Raw genomic sequence first — 21,373 nt, 5'->3', positions numbered from 1 at the left:
ACACTACCATCTCATGGTCTCTACAACCAAGACTGCTCAAAACTTTTGCATCCAAAGACAGTTTTCCTTTGTTTTTGAGTGTGAAGTCCGCTGTTCATTGTTGTCTCCTTGATCAACGGGGTTGGGGAAGTTTTTCTTAATGTACTTCAGATAAGTCCTAGGTTGTTTGTGCCTTGCTATGTTACCTTTCCAGAAAATATGAGGGTGATTGAAGTAATGCTTGCATACCAGGGCCTGTGAATGTGGAGCTACTTCCAGTGTTTTTTCACGAAGGCCCTGTATCAGATGCCCACCACAGCAAGACTTTTAGTGTTCTGCCTGCTAACCTTGAACTGTATGCCCTTGCCTGGCTCCTGAACAGCCCCAAGGGTAGTATGCACTCCATACACTTCCATACCTTCCACTCTCACAAGAAGTGTAATACACACTCTTCTTCACAGCATGTGCTTCCTGAAGTGACTTCATCCTTTTCTTGCAGCTCTCCAGTCAGATGAGTCATCCCACAGTATCTCTATGATCTCAAGTCATGGAACTGCACACAGACTTGTGACTCCTGCTGTTAGTTTCCAATGTTATAGGCATTGGTGTAAAGGCACTCAGAAAGTCCCCAGAAAAGGCTTCATAGCTGTCTCCAACACATTTGTACTCACTCCTTTCAGGATGGGATACTTTTTTCAAAGAAGCCAAGGGTTGTCAGCATAACACTGTCTTTTGTAACCTACCTTCAGGAAATAACTTACGTCTTTTTCTTTCTTACAACATATGAGGCTTATACTAATGTAGACTTTACTCAGACAGTAATATATTCATATAATCTTTGAATCAGAGAAGCTGGAATTGAATAATGCTATTGGATGGCATTCATGTCAAGTATGTATGCAATTTTATCTTGTTATTTTCATTGAGATATTTGATCATGGTTGTTATAAGTGATATCACACTAAAGTTTTTTGACTCACATCTGGTGGTTGGTTGGAGTTTACTGACTTTCATCACTATGCATTTTTTGAACTAATATAAATTTTATGAAGTATGGATAATTCTGACCTATTTGAGTCATGATGAAAGCCTGTGTATCATTTTGCTTAGCAAGTCTTTAATTCAAATATTAAAGAAAAAATATAGATAAACTTTATAGTCTTGTAGGCCCATTTTTCCCCCTTGCCTTTTATCTTTTCCCCTGATTTCAGCTGTGGGTCAAGGGTGAAATTCAAATTACTGGAATGAGTGGAAAATTTCAGCTTTAATTTGTAGATTTGAAAAATACAAAACCTGGAACAGGATTACATCTACTTTTTTTTTTTCTTACTTTAAACACCTAGAGGTTTTGGAGACTAAACTGGTGTACAGAATCATTATTACTCAAATAATCAAAATTCTAATATTGTCTCTGTAGTAAGTCCAGAATTTTTGACAAGGATTGTATGACTTCAGAATATAAAGTATATGCATGGATCAATGATTTCTTATTTAATGTATTTTTGTCTACATTCATCCCTTTAAAAAAATGAAATGTCACTATTGAATGGTACTTCAGTACTATATAAAATTTAAAAAGAAAGTACTTAGGATATTTTCTATGTAGGTTATGCCTCCCAGGCCTTTAATAAACAATATCAAGTGGCAGATATTTCAGCTGATAACCTTGTTGCTGAATTTTCTGTTTCAGAAATGATAAGTAGATTCATATTTTGAATTCTGGAAAACTTTCTGTTCTGGGAGCCTTGCAGAAGTCATTGTGCTTGTGGAATTATATCTGGTCTGTTTGGTCTCGTACTTAGGGCTTGAGAAATCTGTGTGCTATTGATATAATCTGTAGCTTACAAGATCTTTGGGAAAAGTAAACTATGTATGGATAAAAGGGTAGAGTGTAGTGATCCTAGGTGGAAGACTGTTGCACATTGAGGAGTCAAATAGCACAGTTAACACCTCTTCGTGGGACAGATGTTTGCATCATGGCATAGGAATATTTATTCAGCAGTAGGAAATATAGGTTTGCCAGTATCTGAAGGAACAAAAGATTACTCACTGTCCATAGTCCTCTTTTTATTTTATCTTATTAAACAACTAAGTCGTTTTTGTTGAGCCTTTTTTATATTTTTGCTTTATCTTTGTTTCTGTCCCTCATTCCCTATGCTGTCTTCTCCTCCCCCACTGGTGCAAACCCCCTTTTTTGACTTTTATACTAAAGATAAAAAAAAGTTTGTTAAATACTAAAATGACCTTTATGCGGTGAGATTTAAAATTTAATTATTATTGGAATAGATGTAAATGTTTAAAATAATCATCCGAAATACTGATACTGAACTTGAGAAAGAACTATGATATTTAATGCGGGCTACCCCAGACCGAGTCCTGCAGGGTGACACACTGCTGGCTGATCCACAAGTGCCCAGATAGAGTAATACAGCTCCACCAAAAGACAGGAGGACTCTTGCTCTGCTGGAATCCATGTGGGTTTATTAAGGGTAGATCGAAAGACAAGGGAGGCAGGAGTAGGAGCAGGGAGACAACCACACATAGGGGAAGCAGGGTACAGGAGCAACTGGGGAAGGAGCCAAGGTATATAACTGGGGAGGGGGAGGCGTGGCTAGGGTACAAATTGCCCAATGGGAAAAGGGTGCAGGGGAGGAGCAGGGATGGGGTGACATAAACTGGGCCAATGAGGGAGAAGGGAAGGAGTGGTTTACAGAGAGAACCAATGGGAGTAACGAGAACGGGGAACTTTCCAGAACTTGGGGAGATGATGAACATGAACTGACAGGTGATAGACATGTGCTCATCTGCATGGGGAAGCAGAGGACTCTGAGGAAATGCCTTACCCTAAACAAACACAGTTTCCCATGGCATCCCCGCACTACCTTCCCCAGGGGCACATCCCACAATTTCATATATTGAAGGAAATTTCTTTATTTTCAGATAATTCATTAAAATTTGAATATGCTGGAGTTTGCTGGTGTGCTGAATTAAACAAATTATGAACAGTGAAAGTAATAGCAGTATACTGTATGCTACAGTTTCTGAGCAACAGTTATGTACTTTGAGTGTATAGAACAAGATTTTAATTTCTTCAGTAATAGTACAGTTAATTGTTCCCATTTTATTGATAAAGTGAGATATGTTGATGGGTATAATCCTAAATAAGGGTGCTAAAACCCAGCCCGTTCATCACTTACATGTAAAATTGAATGGAACAGATATTCTGTGCAGTTTTACCCCACCACTCCCTTGCCCCTGCTTCCAATTCTTGATGTAAGTGGAATTTTAAATTTTTTTGTGAAATTCCCACCATCATTCTGCCCTTAGACTTAGTAATAAGGCCTCAGGAGATTTGAGTTCAAGTGTTTATAGTAAAAGGTAGTTTGGAGATGTCCTGACTTCCATGTCATCTAATCTCTGTAGGCGATCAGTGCACACAAAATTGTTTCTTTCTCTAGCATGTGAGAAAACAGACGTGTAAATGGAGTTAAAGTAACATGAAACTTTGGAGTTACTAGCTTTGTTTTTGTTGGTTTAGCAGCTTTATCAGGGTGGTAAAACTTCTCTCTCTATTTCAAGTTGGCTGCCTGTGAATATTCCCATATTTTTTCCTATTTTTTCCAGTGTATGAATATTTCATGTTGCTTAATTTTGGTCAGAGAAACTTGATTTTATTTCCCACTGATGAATAGCAAGACTTCTTTGATTTCTCTAGAAATTTCTAGAGGTGATGTACTTTTATAGTTCTAATAGTAGGGACTATCAGGATAGACTTCTATTCTGGTTCATCCTTTACATCTACTTTCTGTGTGCATTTTCTCCTGCAGCTTTTATGTATTTCCAAAAAGAAAACAGCAAGGAAGTATATAGTCAGAAAAATACAAAAGTATAACTAAAGTAAATTCAATATCAATGGTTAGAAATGCATTTCCTATATTTTTTTAATTTGATCCTCCATGAAAAGTAGTATCTGTGATTCCTGTTACAAGAAATTGCATTTTTTTTTCTTGTGGTGGTTTAAGTAATATATAATAAATAGTTTTGAAAGAGCTATTTTCTTAATAATGTAACTTTTTACTGGATTGTGTTAATTTTCTTCTTCATATGTGATAGTACAACTTAAGAAACAGTTAACCACTCATCATGAATTATAGACTTGCAAAGTTAATGTTGTTACAGCAATTAGATACTTTGATCTGGACTACAGCATGTTAAGAAAGTCATTAGACAGATTTGCTGTGCATAATGAACATAAAAGCTATTTGTATATGATTTCAAAAAGGCAAACATTAATTGGAAGCAAAGTATAGCCTTGGGATATTGCAAGAAGGCTCTGATTTCAAGCAGATGATTTACTTGCTTTCTTTTACTGCCACTTTTCCTTTGAAATGAATTGAAATATAAAACTTTCAAAGACTAGTGAGTTTTTAGCCTTCAAAGAGTGATTTTTAGCTTTTAAAGACCAGTGACAAAATGACCAGCACACAGTTGGTTAAATACATCATGTAAGGGGTCAACAAGAGGTTCACAGGTAGGACACCCTTGAACTATTCTTATAGTGATTGGGGTCACATTGGACTGGTGACCTGTCAGTATTGGGGTTCTGCAGGGATCCTTTTTGGACCCAGTGCTTTTCAGTGTCTTAAACAACTTGGATGCAGAACTCAAAGGTACTCTAAGGAATTCGCTAACAGTACTGGATTAGGAGGAGCTGTTGACTCCCTCAAAGGCAGAGGTCCTGGAGAGAGGCCTTGACAAATCAGAGGTGTGGGCAATCACCAGCCATATGAAGTTCACCAGGGGAAAGTGCTGGATTGCTGAATTCTGCACCTCAGGTAGGGCAACCCTGGATATATGGACAGACTGGGGAATGAGATGCTGGGAAGCAGCACTGTGGAAAGGGACCCGGGGGTCCTGGCAAGCTGAACATGAGTGAGCAATGCCCCTGTCCTGGGGTGTAACAGGCACTGCATCACCAGCCAGGCAAGGGAGGGGATTGTCCTGCTCTGCTCTGAACTGGGGCAGCCTCACCTTGAGTGCTGGGGGCTGGTTCGGGTGCCACAACATAAGAGGAATACAAAACTATTAGTGAGCAGCCAAAGGAGGGCTGTGAAGATAGAGAATGATTTAGAAGGGAATCTGTATGAGGGGCTGAAGTCACTTGGTCTGTTCAGCCTGGAGAAGAGGAGACTGAGGACAGACCTCACTGCAGTTACAACTTCCTCATGAGAGGACGAGATGGGGCAGGCACTGATCCTTCTCTGTGGTAATCAGTGATAGGACCCCAGGGAATGGTCTGATGCTGAAGTGGAGGAGGTTTAGGCTGGATATTAGGAAAAGGTTCTTCACCCAAGGGGTGGCTGGGCACTGGAACAGGATCCCCAGGGAAGTGGTCACAGCACTAGTAGAGTTCACTAAGCATTTGGACAAGGCTCTCAGGCACATGGTGTGATTCTTCGAGTTGTCCTGTGAAGGGCCAGGAGGTGGTTTTTCAGGTCCATTCCAACTCAAGACATTCTAGGAGTCTGTGATTTTTTTTTCTATGATTCTGCATCTGAGGATTCAACAGCAGGATTGCTTCATACTGGAAATACCATGCTAGCACCTAAAGTAGACCAATAATCTCCACATTTTGGGGATTTAGATGAAAATATCCTCTCTATGGTTTGGCACTGTTTATTAACAGTGGAAATTTAAATTTTAAACTTAAATACACACAAATGATTATGGCCAAAGTTTTGTGTCCATGTAAAAGTGGCACACTTCTAAAGCACACAAGGTAATGTTAATGATTCTTTTATTCAGATTTCCCTCTTCTCTTTTTCTACAATGTTTGTAGAAAGTGTTTGTATATGCATATACTGCTGCATCACAGTAGTGTTTGTATATGCATATACTGCATCACAGTCAGTTAATATTCTGAAATTGGGAAGCCTATCCAGAAAAGAGCAGACATATGGGGGAAAAGCACAGACCAGATTAATTCTTCTACTTATTTTAAAGAATATCTTTTTACAGCATAAGAAACTGCAACAACTGAAACTACAGCAAACTGTAGTCTTTAAACATGGCAACTCAGGAGAAGGAGACCTTCTAAGCATTCTGGAGAAATAGTGTTTACATCTCAAACCGATTCCAACATGTTTATATAGGCTAAAAGTTATTGCCCAAGAGATCATAAAAGAAACACACAAATGAAGATACCTGAATGTGAGTATGGAAGGTATTTTTCACTATTTCACTATTAGAACATTTTGGTGCCTTTTTAATACTGAAAACTTACCCCTGGTATATCTGTTGTATTTTACAGAGATTAAGACTTTGATCTGATTTGATATGGTAACTGGCTCATGGTTTATATTTGCATTTCAGGATGATTTAAAATGAACACCAAATGCAGAATTTGGATCTGTTTCTCCTCTAAAGCAGGTGCCAGATCAGATATAGATGGTGCAGGTTGTCTCTCTTTGTGGGAACAAGCACTGTGGGAGTTTGAGCTGGTGGTGCCCCAGCACTGTCCAGGATCGGTGGTACTTGCAATAAACTCCTTCACAGTACAATTGAAGGAGGCACTTTCACAAATGGCTCCACCAATCATAGGGGTGTTGGTAAGCCACATGTCATCGTCTGGTAACACGTTTCACTGAGAATGAGCCTATCTGATGAGCTAGGTTCAGCTAAAGAACATTTGTCCTGTAAGAGCTGCTGAGTTTGATTGTTAAAGAGGAACTAACTATACATAAAAGCAGGCTTAGTTATTACCTAGTCTTGCCCTTAGAGCTCTAATGCCCTAAGTTAACATTAACAAATTCTCTGCAGCCTGGCATCTAGAGAGGCATGCATGTAGCCTGCAGTATTGTTGCTCCAGGCAACCAGCTGTTCCTGGAGAGAATCTGCAGCCCTGAACACCACAGAGCCAAATAACTTGTGAGATGGTATTGTCTCTCCTTTTACATTTGCACTTCTATTATTTGGAATAGGATTAAAAAGTACATATCTTCAAAAACAATTATTAGATTTATTAATTAATGGTTTGTGCTCATTTGGGAAAAATACTTCGTAGACTAGGACAAGGGTTATTTTTTGTGCTATCAGTGAAAACAGTGTAATTACCTGAGATAAAATAACTTGATGGATTGAAGACAGAAGTTTCATTTTGAAGTGATGATGCAGTTACCCTGTGCTTTGACATTCTTCTTCCGCCCTGAATACTGAATTAGCCCAAAGATGATGTTAGAATCTATATTGAAAAAATAATGACAAGTATTGTCAGCCGTTTTTGTCACCTTAGCACGGTTCTACAGAACACAGAGAAAGCAGCACCAGTGAAAAGTGTCTGATGGTAGAATGATGTATCCCGGGTTTGGGTTCAGATTAGGGGTTCTGATATTTGTTAGTTAGCCGGTTCTGTGTACCCCTGTGCACCCCCCATGTTACTCCCCCGACGTGGTGGCCCGCTCCAGGACTCTTACCATTGGAGCTCACCATGCCAATCCTGCAACCACACCCCTGTCCACTCCGGAGAGTTCGGTGTCTGTTACCCCGTCCCCGCAACCCCATTTGTCCCGGAGCCCCGTGTCCGCCCCTGTCGTGTCCCCGTTGGTTACCCCTGTCCACGTCACACCCCCATAGCCTGCCCCCACTGGGCAAGGGGGGCTTCCGCCTCCCTCAGCCCATCCCCTATAAAACCCTATGCCTTCCTTTGTTCGTGGCCATTTTGTCCACGTGGCGCTGGGAGCGAGTTGCACTTCTCCATCGCAGCTCTACGCAACAATAAAAGCTTTCCAGCCGACCACGCAGACCGAGTGGACATTCCTTCACCTCTTTGTCTTGCCCCTCGCGCACGGCAGCAGCAGTGACCAGCCCCACCCTGGTGTGCAGAACGCAGTAGCGCCCGGGACTTGTGGCGCCCCAGTCCCGCTGAGAAGCAGCGCCTGTGCCGGGCTCTCCAGAGCTGCCTGGGACAGGGGAAAAACAAAGCAAAGCCACAGTAGAATAATTTAAATGCATGACTTCTGATTTTAGCATGTTTAAACAGGAGAGTACAAGATCAGAGATCAGGTGTGTTCATTTTTTCTAAGTGATCAAATGATGACTGTCTCCAGACAATGATCAGAGGGAATTGTGATTCAGAACTTTCCTTGTGGAAAAATTTTATTGTGAAGAAGGAGCAATTCTAAGTCAAATGATTTTAAGTTCAAAACATTATTTGGAAATTATGCTAATGAAAAAAAAAATTCAGTTTCAAGAAGTAAGTTCAGGCCTTTCAGGCAGTGAAATTTCTGGAGCAGTAATAGACACTTTTCACAGATGATGTTTTGTTTTGTTTTTTTAAAAGTGCTATTTTTGGTCTGAAAGACACAGACATACCTGTAATACACTAAAGTCTAAAGAAAAGCAGTTGATAAAGAAGGAAATACCAGCCTAATGATTTTGTTCTAATGAATGCAAAGGACCTTTAAAGTTTATTAATATAATAGTTTTCTGTCTACTATTTGCTGTTCTCATACACAGTTCAAAGCCTAAGATTCAATTTTGAGTCCTATGGGTCATTCTCTGAATCATTATTCATGTGTAAAGCACCTAGCCTTATTCAGGTTCTATATGTACAGTAATTGCAGCAAAATTCAATTGGCTTGTTGGAATATAATTTTCTGATTATAAGACCCACTGCCGTCGTGCCCACTCAGATTCCGCTCGAGTGGCCCGGCTGGGCGACATGACGACGGCAGAGGGCACTCCCTTTGGGTTCCCCGAAGGGCTTGCAAGAAGTGCCTCCGGAGGAGCAACGGGATGGCGAAACCACTGAGAAATGAGGCTGACTCTCCTCGGGGGCAAACGTCAGGTTTTATTGATAGCTCCAGGAGCTCCAACTGCACCTAACTCCAGCCGACCGACGAGAGCCCCGAGAGGGACTCTGCAGCAACTTATAAAGGGGGGAGTGGAAGGGGAGAACAACCAATAGGGACAAACCGGGGAGTGACTTTCGGGGAAACAGACAGGGATGACAACCTACTAGGGGAAGGTAGGGGAGGGGTCCCTGGTCCTGATCCAATCACTCGACGCCCCTGATGGAAGTTTCCAGGTGGTGGGAATGGGCTGCCGAGTGATGGACAAGGCACCAGGGAGGGGACACAGGAATGACTCAGCAGTTCTGCTGAGTCAAGGGGCAGTCTAAGGGAAAAGTGACAAGGGAGGAACCAAAGGGATATGGGGGAGCAACAGGGGCAAACCATCTTAACAACACGGGTAATAACAATAGTAAAAGCAAACACAATATAACAACCCATTGCTTTAGCAGCAGTTCTGACATCAGCCTGCTGTCGATAGATAAAACTTATCATCACCTTCCCTTCATCTATAGAACTATCAATCTTGAAAATTAATTTTATTTCTGCATCTAACAAAGGCAAAAAAAGAGCATTATAAGTAGCTGCATTCTATTTTCTGGAAACAGAGTTTGATTTCTTGAACACTCATCATACTAGTTTTGGCTGGGATAAAGTTAGCTTTGGTCATAGTAGGTGCTGCATTTCACATTTGTGACTAAAACAAATCTAAAATAGTTTTGAGATATTTTTGTTATTGCAGAACAGTAGTTACACAGCACTAAGGCCTTTTTCTTCTTCTCATGCTGGCCTACATGAACATGGTAGGGCTGGAGACACAGCCTGCACAGCAAACCCCGACTTCCCAGAGGGACATCCCATACCATGACTGTCATATGCATACGTAAAAGCTGGAGGAGAAAAAAAGAGGAAGTTTAGAGTTTAGATTTAATGGCATTTATCTTTTCAATTAATAAGCATGACAGAGCCCTCCCTTCCTTGAAATGGCTAATCTGCTGTCTGATTAGCAAGTGAAGAGGCATAGTGAGTGAGTTCCTTATTTACTTTTCTTGTGTGTGCAGTTTTTGCTTTATCTATTGAATAGTCTTTACCTCAACCCACAGTTTTTCTCACTTAGACCCTTCTGATTTCCTTCCCCATTCCAATGGGGAAGAATAGACAAAAGTGAGTGAGCAGCTCTGTGAGTTTCTGCTGTCATCTGTGGCTAAAAAGCAACACAGGTAACTGAAAGTAGTATACAATGTTCTTGCTTTATTCATGTGTAGTCATTGCATTCCAATTTTATGGAATTTGATTTTTTAATATGTCAGGGAAGCCAGCTGTGATAGAATCCATAAATTCACATATATTTTCTCACCAAGCACCAATATGTTTGGTATAAGAACTTTCTGTCCAAACCAGCAAGAAAAAGTGGTACCAGTCTTGTAACATAAATAAGATTAATCCTCCCTATTTAATAAACTTGAAAGCTTTGTTCAGAAACAGTTATATGTTTTGACAAAAGGCACAATATACACTGCCTGTTATAGAAAAATAGTAACATTTGGCTTATGTTTTTCAAGTGTATACCCTATTCTTCAGCCTTTTAACACCCCTGATCACAACTCTTGAAAGATCAGAGCATTTTATGGATATAATTTGCCAGTGTTTTGTTTTATTTATTGTTGAAATAAATAGTTGAAAACAATGTTCATCAAAACAATTTACAACAGTTAGTTCAGCAGGGGAAGAAATTAACCAAGATACAAGGTCAATAAAGGACTTGGGATAAAGTACTAATGTTGATATTAATGCTATTTATGAACGGCTTACTTAATTATTCAGTGATATACAGCTTTCTTTATTGGAAAACACAGAAGTTGCTTAATAGCACATTGCATCAAAACACAATTGTTCAGAGCACAGAGTTGGACTACCATCAGAATATAAATGTAACAGATGTGTTTTATTGGCATCAACCCGAGAAGAATTATTGGTGTGCAAAGATTAAGGCATAAATTTGGCCAGAGAATAAAGAATTTTAATCCTTTTGGGACATTGCAAGCATGCAGAAGAAAAGACGGTGTTAACTGGGATAGGAACAAAGAGTATTGTAATATTTTCTTTCAAAGCTCAATTTATGTGGAGAAATAATAAGACAATCTCATATCTGACAGAATTAATTATTTTGAAAAATATTCTTTGCATAAAAATGGTGCTGGTTACAGTATAGTATATAAAAGTGCACGGAGTAACCATGACAATTAGAAACATGAAGCTAATTAGATCTGCAAAATGTTTTGCTTCAAAACCAGAATGAAATGGAACCCAGATAATCAGTAAGTGTTCGATTGGATCCCTTATTATCAAAATGGACACATTTGAACAGACAGCAAACACATAATAAATGCTAGTGAACAAGTTGTTTGCAATTTCAGAAGAAGTGTCAGCAGTTTTTTAAACTAGAAAAAATGTCTGAATCAACTTATGCACTTGTAATATTATATTTACTTTTTACTTTTTCCTTCCCCATCATGAGAACTACTAGAGAAAGTGGTATTGTATGTCATTGGATAGGAAAGTTGTGACTGTCAAATATGGAAAACTTCAAACAAATATAAATTTTGTGTTGGGGAACTTCTGTGGTGGTCAGTTTGTGTTAAGATACAGCAGTTAAGGCTGTGTTAACAAGAGAGCTAATAAGAAACCCCTAACAAGTTCTTTATTGAAAAATAAAGGAACACTCTGTACCCTTAAATATGAATTCTGAAATTTAATAAATTTTTAAAATATTTTGATTACATCTGATATTGTAGTGAAGAATTTTGTCAATACTCTGTAGCTTACCTGAGACATCTGTAGTTACACCTGTAAACTCACTAAGAATTGAAAGAAGAATGTTTTAATATTTTTAAGTAGCATCATTTAAAGAAGAATGTGAACATATGGAGAAGAGATGAATGAAATATAATTAAGGAAAATAAGACTTCTTATTGTGCCTTCTTTGACAGCTGGACTTGATGAACTAAAATGTCTTTCTGAACCTTAATGATTCTATGATCCTTAATGAAAGAATAAAGATACATTTAAGGGTTTTTGAAGTGGATTACAAAAAGACAAAAGGTTTTGTTTTTTTTTTTTTTTTTAAAGCTCATGGTTCAGTTGCAAAACTTACTGCTCCTAAATATTTTCAAGGTCAAAACCTTGACATAGTTCACACTCAGATGATGGCTGAGCACATGAACAGGTTCTCCAGAGAAGTGGTCACACCACCAGCCTGAAAGAGTTCAGGAAACCCTTGGACAATGCTCTCAGACATGTGGTGTAACTCTTGGGGTGTCCTGTGCAGGGCCAGGAGTTGGACTCCAGGAACCTGATGAATCCCTTCCAGCTCAGCTTAATCTATAACTGTACGGAATGTATACAGTGTTGTATGAAAAAGGTTAAACATGGAAAATTAAAAGAAATATGTCTGATTTCATGACAGAAACAGATAATTTTCTTTCTGTGTCTTAGGAAGAAAATTTACCAGTTGTTCTTTTGGGATTTGTATACATTTTTCTGAAGAAAATATTCTGTAGAGATTCTGAAATGAGAAATGTCTTACCATCATATTTACTTCTCTCCTGTGCTCCTACTACTTAAGAATAACTTTGATAAAATATTTTGCCCTCATTGTTTAAATTTTTAAATCAGCTCCCCAGCCTTGAGATATAAAGTGTTTCAGATATGGAAGACAAAGCATTTTATTCTGTTATAAATTTCATGTTTGTATTACCAATGAAAGTAATAAATTAATTTTGTACTAAGAAGGTGAACTGGAATACAAGATTTTTTTTCTAATCTTAACTTACCAAATTCTAACTTGATGGATCACAAATGAGATCATTATATTAATTCTGTGCTCTGTAAGTTGAACTATGTGAAATAAATCAAGGCCAGGACTTTAAAATCTTTCATAAACTGTTCTGTAAATCAGGGTGTCAAGAAACACTGGCACACACTGACACACACTGAACACCTGCTTAGATACTTTAAAAGGCAGTTTACTGCTGTGTATTAGTTGAATAGTTATTCCAAAAGACAAAATAATTACTGATATACATGCATTTATTATTATTATTATTATTATTATTATTATTATTATTATTATTATTACTATTATTATTATTACTATTATTATTAACACATGAAGGAAGCATGCTTATAAAGTGAAGTAAAGCTAAAGCTAAGCCCTGGTATAATCAAATTTCACCTGTTCATTTAACTTTTTTTTTCTTCTTTTTTTTTCCTTTTTTTTTTCTTTTTTTCCTATGCAGCTTGGATATGAAAAATTAGACTTTGCCGGTCTCAATCATATTTAAAATGCATTCTTGTGCTCTCAGTGCAAAATGCCTTAAGAAATTATTTCTTTCTGTTCTGCATTTACAAATACAAAAGAAACAATGATATAAGTATGGAAAAAAATCCCCAACAAAGAGAAACCAAACAAAACTTTAAATTACATATTTTCAATTTGAAACCTTTTATTCTGAGTTTCTGTCCAGTGTAATATTTACAGCAGACTTACAAAGTTTTGAAAATAGGATTTTTAATAGAAAGGCTGAGAGCCCTTCACTGCAGTTATGTGAGTAAGAAAGCCATAACCTAGTGCATATTATAGTTCTGTGCATTTTGCAGTGGCTTGTCTAATATTCTAATATATTTAATACATATTTCTTCTCAAACTGGTTTTAAACTCTGCAATATCAAATTTTTACCAAGTGAATGGAAAAAAAAACATATTTTTAAAAACCTTGTTAATTTATGGGGTGTTTTTTGCTGATATCTATATATCAGATATGCTCCAAGCAAAAGCATTGGATTGAATTTGTATTCAAACTCTGAAAACCTGATTCACTCCAGCCTAATGCCAAACCATGATTGCAGGAATTAGTCATGAAGAAAATAGAGAAAAAGGGAAAGTTGACCTGCAAAAAGTCATCTCAGCTACAGAGCCTAAGTGGAATCTAATATTACAGTGCTATTCACTAAGTTCATATATAAGATGGCTTGTGCATTCTTAATTCAAATTTTAAGCAATGTTTAGAAATTAAATCATTGCAGTTTTTGTACCTCAGTGACAAAAATCTTTCTTAGTTTTGAAACAATTTTAGAAATGCAAACATAGCAATTGTGTGTTACAGTCATCAAGGTCGCAAGATCATTTTTTCCTCCCATTAGCAAAGTCTAATAATGTAGTGTAAGGCCTCATGCCCATATTGTAGTGCTATCTAGTCTGTGTTGCATTCATCACAAGGAATTATATCTTGTAGTAAATCAGTTGCTGTTAATCTAGGTTCGAATTTTCTTCCTGTCATTACATTTTCAAGTATGCAAAAGATAGATGATTATTTTCATGCCTTACAACAGAAAAAAAAAAATTAGAACTTAAAAGAATGAGGTAGTTTCTACATTCATGCCTGTTCTTGCATGAAAAATTGTCCTGAAGATTTCTGGAGTTCATGAGTTCTGTCCCTCTGAATATGCTTGTAAGTCTGATATTCATAATGGAAAATATCTAACTGCAGATAAGATCTCTGAAATCACATTTCTCATATAATCACTCTTTATCTGCCCATTCTTGTCATAGTTTCTTAATCCTACAGTTCTCATTCAGTCTTAAATTATTATATGAAATCTGGGGAATGACTTTGTTTTTCTAAAATGGACAAAAAAAATGTCAAAGAATTACTAGAGATGGGACTTCAGTTTGATAAAAACTTACAGAGCTGGTGTCAGTCACATAACATTCTTATTTTGTTATACTTACACTTCTACATTCTTCTACATAGTTCCTGTAATTCCTCACAGCACACACAAAAAACCTGTGACATAAAAAACTGCAACATTTTTATGTTAGTAACGGGATGTTCCTAAGCAATGGAGCGTGCAAATTCTGTGGTTGTGTTCAGAAGTCTTCTCACCCAGCCCCCTCTACTCTACCCAGTTTTGGAGATTGATATTGTCTTGCCCTCTTTTTTATTCCTCCATTCCAGGGAGAAGAAGATGCCTTGTTCCTACTGAGGTTCCCATCCTTACATGCAGACTAGAAATAAAAGCTTTTCTAAAAACGGCCCGGGGCTAAGAAGTGAATGCCGTGTCCCCTGATTTAAGTGAGCTACTGTTTCTCCTTTAGTAAAACTCTTCAGCATGTGCTGAACTCACAGCTCTACAAGGAAGCAAAAATATTAAACATTGATCTCTTCCTGAAAAGAAATTATAATATTTCAAAAATTATACTCTCTCAGTAACTTGGTTTACATTGTATGTACAAAGTTATTAATATTTGCTAAACTGTTATTAAAAAAAGGCTTCAAAATGTTTTGATGTTTTACAAAATTTTTGATTTAAAAGAAAAGAAAAATGTTAAATAACAAAAGATGATTTAGCTGATAATTGCAATCTGACATAGGGGTGGTGAAAGGAGCAAACATATAAAACTAACATGGTAGATACATACTTTGCAATACTGCTACCCTAAACATTGTCTATATTAAAGCATTGTTTATATTAAAATATTAAACAATGTCTATATTAAATTGCTACAGAGATACTCCATTAAAAACGAAGCTTTAACTTCTAGTGGGTAACAAGAATGAGTAGAAAGACTAGTGATGTCGCTCTTAAAGAAGAAGAATATTTACTTTCTAAATGCTGGATAAATAAACTGACTGATGACAATAAATTTGTTTAGAAAGTGATGGCAGAAGAACTATTAATGATAGAAGATGAAATTATTAGTTAAAGTGTAGTCCCAAAGTAAAGGTTATCTTTTGCTAGACATGGAATCAAATGTGTAATTTTAATGAAATTTTACAAAGTATGTAATAAGAGTGGGCAAGCCCCACACTAGAAAACATTCTTGTTAGCTACTATATGACAAATTTATGCATCCTAAGAGTTATGTGCTTGTTATGTCACCTCATTTCCCTCCTGCTGCCTTTTATTTAGCCTGAAATAGTGTTGTGAGCCCCATTCTCGCTCTGTATTTCATGGAGAGTATTAGCATGTCACATGTAGAAGGTGTCATGCTGACAGCAGTGGTCTTCATTCTTTTGCAAAACAGTGTGAAGTGTACTGATATTTTAGATCTGACTGAAAGTGAAGTGAGTGTTGGTTTATGGAAAGTTACCCCATTGCTGTGTATCCAATTGTGTTCTTTTGAAGACCATTCCTAAACTGAAAAAATGTTATGGATTTACTTACCATGTTCTGGAGACTTCAAATACTAAGATGGGTAAAATTTAGCAAGGCAGACGAAGATTGGAAACACTCTTCCTTGTGACAGTGTATGGAGATAGAAAGAAGGCCCCACAGCTGCTCTGAGAACTAGAAGATCAGGGTGACCAGTTGGATGAACCTATTTTGCCAACATTTTGTTGGCAGGGCTCTATTCAACTTCATTGAGTTGAGCCACCTTTTACCAGCTGAAAGTCCACTGTAAAGGCTTCTGATAGTTCAGGATAAATGAGAAAGCAGAAAGAGTGGTGGCATTCTCAGGTTTTCAATTTCTTGGTAAGTAGGATTTACAACATAAACTCTCACATGTCACCAACTTTCTGTCAAGCAACCATACTGCTCATTGAACTACCAAGAACTTTCACTCTGCATTGAGATGCCTAATTGTTACAATGATAAGTGACAAAATGTATCAATCAGATATCCACTTTACATTATTAAAGAATTAATTAGAATTAGAGCCCTGTGAGTTTTCTAATTAACAAATAATCTCAGTAACAATTAAGGCAATCCAATTGTGTCATACTGTTTTCTCTCATACTCTTATTCATGATCATCAGGGTATGAACTCAATGACCCTTGGAATTTTGCAAAGTTCATTAGTAATTATTTCAACACATTAATTTTATGAAAGACCTGTATTTCACCTTGGCAGCACTCAGCTGTAAATGAGTTCTCTTTTTAACTAAATCATATAGTAATTCTTATCACTTTTGCTGGAAAAGAGGGACATTGGTAGCATGAGTCATACACAGATGATTATATGGGCTCCTAAATTAGAATATCCTCAGACCTCTCCAAGAACTTCTGAAGAACTTTGCAAAGTATGACGAGCTCTTCAAAAGAGATCAAGCTGTTTCACAGTCATCTTGTGATGATTTATTAAACAGAGATTAGAAGTCCATTTACCTGCTAGTTTGAAGTTTATTGTAGTTTCACTCTTTGAGAGATTAAAGAAAGGATAGGATCCTCATTCATAGAGGTATTTTCAAAGAAAAATTGAATTGACAGTGTACTGCTAACTGCGACAAATATTTGTTTTACAGTTAGCTTATAGGAAATACATCTCTAGGAGACTCCAAGAGGATGGAGTAGAATTAGAGAGAGAGATTAAGTGGAATATGAAATACTTGGCAATGGTTAAATGACCTACCAGGCCTTTTGAAGTGACAAAGAAAAGGCATTTAAAATTATGAAAAACCCCTGTTGTCTGATATACTATTCTCTTACTTCCCAGAAGATGTCCTCATTACCCAAACCAAAATGGAAGAGGACCCTGCAAGCAGAACTTCTAATATCAGTGCCAGACAGAATATACTGTGAGCTGCAAAGAAGGCTTCTTCATTTAAGGAAAAAAAAATATCCCTGAAGCATTGTCTTACTCATTGTCTGCTCTATTCCTTAATTCCACAGGCATATGAATTTCATTATATAATTTACATTCAAGCAACTATACCTTGTCCTGCAAAATAGAGCTGTTTATGAGGGTGTTAAGCATTTACTATAAGTGAGATTTTCTTTTTACAGAGAGTCAATATGTGTGTATTGCTTAAATCAGCTAATTCATGCTAAAGGGAAATTTTATTTTTATTGATCTAGAAGTTCAAAGAAATTTTTAAGGTTGCTTTTGATAATGACTCTGGATGTAAATTTGGAGAGAAGGAATTAATTTTTTTACCTAGCTAATTTGAGCTTATATTTTCACTTACTGAACAGATATGATACCAGCTTTTTATTTTAAGTCCTTTTTTTTTGCATACTACTAGGATACAAGGTATACTTAAAGCTGTACTTTTCCATTTTTCTTCCTTGAAATGGCTTTAACAAAGCTTGGTGGAAGGTAGGCCAGGTTCTCTGCAGGCTAGTGAATCTCCAACACTGAGGACTTATCACGATCTGCTCAGAAGAGTGGGGTGTTGTGATGGTTCGTTTACCAATCCCAGAAGTGCAAAAGGCAAACAGCAGGGGACCATCAGTTTAATCACAACAAATGCACCTTTATTGAGAGCCCACAGCAAATGCAATAGAGGAATCAGAAAAAGAGATAAAAGATAGAAAGAAAAAAAGAAGGGAAAGAGGATTATAGCTACCACCGCAGATGAAATCCAGACAATGGAGATCCGTCTTGTCGTGTTGGAGAGAATCTCAAAGTCTTGGTTATTTCAGGGGTCTTTTATAGTCCTCCATCAAATGGGTGTAACAGGCAAAAGACAATGAAAGTCTATTGAAATCATTGAAAGGGAACAGGTACAATGAAGAATAAGCCCATTGAAGCCACCGAGGGGGAACAGGTCATGTTATCAGCAGTGAGCAAGAGCCATTGTCTTCTTGGTCCAGTGACCACACCTGGGTAAATATCTTGCATTGGTCAGGCCAGCCCTCCCCCTGTGATAGGGGTCTCAGTCTCAGTCTTTGGGAGGGGGCTTCAGTCTCCGTCTGTCACGGTGGTCATGAGGCAGATGAGGGGCCTTCTGTGGGAGATCACGAGAGTTACCCCAGAAAGTTCACTTGGCCAAGAGGTGGGAAAATTTGTGGGTTAAGCATGTATCGTGAAGCAGGTGTAAGTACGTAGAACCAGCCGCTCCTTGCCAGGTCCTTGCCAGGCCCTGCTTGAAGCAGTGGTCTGTGGTGGCACAGCAAACACACCTGCAAAAATAATCATCCACCTCTCCAAGCTGGAACTCCAGTTGGGGTCCCCAGGATCTCAGTCTCTGCCACTGCGGCAAATGTGAGGCAAAAATGAGGGGAACTTGGGACTGTCCCTTACAGGACTGAAAGTCTTTTTGGCTAGCATAAGGCAGTTTTCTTTAAGTCAAACAGTGCTTTCTCCATAATAGAAGATCTTGAGTGTCATTTAACCCTATTGAGCATGACAATTTGAAGCTATTCTCATCTGTATTGAAAAGCTTGCCATGTCTACCTAGCAATCCCTCTATTGCATCTGTCATGTTAACCCAACAATGTGAGGAGTTAGTCAAATCCTCCAAGCTTCTGTTTCTAACGTAAATTAATAGCTGGTAAGAAAGCATAAAATAGAGTAATGAACAGGTGTGACTTATGTTTTATTATCAAGAAAAACCTTATTAACAAAAGAAACTGGTACTCAGTGGCTTCATTATTTGTAAAGAACATCTTTCCTCAGCATTTTTTTTTCACATTTCATGAAAAGGAAGTATTAATGTAGGACAGACATTAAGTCTTTTCTATAAGGAGTCCTGTGGTACTTTTTGGAAACCTGAAGTTCCCTGAATATATTTCATTAATATTTATACTGGTTTTAAACAGGACTTATGAAAGGAGATTGTTGCCTTCGCAGCAGTCAACGACCTACTTTGTGGTTCTCTTGCTCTCATATTTCTCCCTCAATAACAACACAAAACTCATCTTCCAGCATTCTTTGCATTGAATGATATGATTGTAATGGTGACAGATGAAGTAATTTACAGCATCTGCTGGTAGCCACTTTAGTGTATATAGGTAATTAATCCACTCTGCCAAAGAAAATTACCGGAACACCAACAGGATGAAACTGTTACTGTAACTGTGAGGGTGTGCTGCAACCTGCCTGCCCTCAGCCTGCATCTGAGTCTATAGGCAATGAAAATTTTCACCACAAGTGTGAGTACTTTTGGGGAATATTTTCATTCACCAAATATTGTGGCAAATATAAGTGAATTTCTGATAAACACAATGGAAATAGCAGTTGAGTTGAAAAATACTAGTATGTATAAACACTGACTACATAAGAATCAAATGTGTTTTAGCAACAATCACCTCATAAATAGACATGCGGCTTTTGTTCCTCACTCCAGTCTCGGGCAGCTGGGACGCCTGGCTAGGCTCTGCCTTTCGGTGAGACTGGGGCTGCCGCGTGTGTGGAGGCTCTAGTGCTGAGCCTCTGGCATGGGTTTACAGCTTTCGCAGCCATGCGCTGAGAGGAGACAAAGGGATGAGAGAAGGCACACCTTGCCTGTGTGGCTGGAGAAAATTTATTTCCCGCGTGGCTGCTGCGGTGGCTGGAGCAGCTGTTCCCAGGTGCGCACATGGACAAAATGGCAATTGAACAAAGGAAGCATCGGGTTAAATGGGGGGCGGGCAGACAGGGACAGAAGCCCCCCTTGCCCAATGGGGACAGACAACAGGAGAGTGACACGGATCACAACAACCTACGGGAACATAACAGAGGTGGGTGAAGTGTTCTGGGACAAAAGAGATTGCAAGGATGGGGTGACTGACACAAAACTTTCAGGAATGAACAGAGGGTGGCTATAAGATGGACATGGGAAAGCTCCTATGGTTGACAACTTGGAGCAAACCATTGTGAGGGGAAAATGGGGGTACATAAAACCGACTAACTAACATTTATTAAAATCCCTAACTGAACCAACCTGGCATACAACATCAACACAATGAGTTGAGAAGCATACTAGAAAGCCTAGAAAATCAGGCTGATCTTTCATCCTAACATCTAATTTTATAATCACAGCTATGTAATATCTCTGAAAATCTATTGTGATAAAGCTAAATTTTCTGCTTCCCTTTTTTTCCCACCTCTTTGAAAGTGATAAAGCTTGTTATGAAGATTTGTGCTTTGGTTATATTACTGAATTTATGAATAAATATGTATAAAGGTGCTGGAAAATTATTTCAGTTTCAAAAGTATTGCTTGTTGTCTCACTTCTGCAAGATATAAGAATGAGATCTTGCTGGTTTTAGGAGAAAACTAATTTCTACACTCAATTTTTCCATGAAGATCCTTTTTTCATGAATGCAAGAAAAAGAAGAAGAAAAAGAAATTAGAAATAAATTTAGAAGTATCTTACACATAAAAACATTTGGGTTTTCCTTCAAAATATTTAGGAATGAGGATTTAGGAATGCTTGTTACAAGGCACTTGGTAGAGTTTTAGATTTCTGGATGGTGGGGACCATATAAATTAGTTGATAAATATCCCTATATAGAGTTTTGATGAGCCTGAAGATTTTAAGCGAGGAAACTGAGGGACTGTTTTTCTCTGTGATCTGGCTAATTTGCAAAAGATATTGTCTGTATATGAATGTCTTTATAAGCTCATAAATGCTGGTAAGTTTTATTTTCATGTACATCAAAAATTTGATAAAACATCTGGAGCTTCAAGGTTTGCATTTTCCCTTCATGACATCCTCATATTTGTGAAATGTGCACTAAATCATTTTTTTGAGAAATGGAGGATATTTTAATGTGGTAACATAAAAGATTTATTCACTGTGAAAAGCAAGTCATCCTCCGCTTTAGACAGCTGACCA

At 37.8% G+C, this 21,373-nt stretch overlaps 1 long non-coding RNA gene across 1 annotated transcript; it reads left to right on the top strand.

The window, feature by feature from the left end:
• The first annotated feature begins 614 nt into the window (after nucleotides 1-614).
• Nucleotides 615-17,412, top strand: LOC128782474 (uncharacterized). Its single transcript, XR_008428800.1, has 3 exons — nucleotides 615-870; nucleotides 14,846-14,962; nucleotides 17,326-17,412. It is a non-coding gene; the product is annotated as an uncharacterized LOC128782474 (long non-coding RNA).
• The last annotated feature ends 3,961 nt before the right edge of the window (nucleotides 17,413-21,373 follow it).

This window comes from Vidua chalybeata, chromosome Z (genome assembly GCF_026979565.1).
Source record: "Vidua chalybeata isolate OUT-0048 chromosome Z, bVidCha1 merged haplotype, whole genome shotgun sequence".
In the NCBI taxonomy this organism is placed as follows: domain Eukaryota; kingdom Metazoa; phylum Chordata; class Aves; order Passeriformes; family Viduidae; genus Vidua; species Vidua chalybeata.
This window is presented reverse-complemented; position numbering and strand designations above follow the sequence as displayed.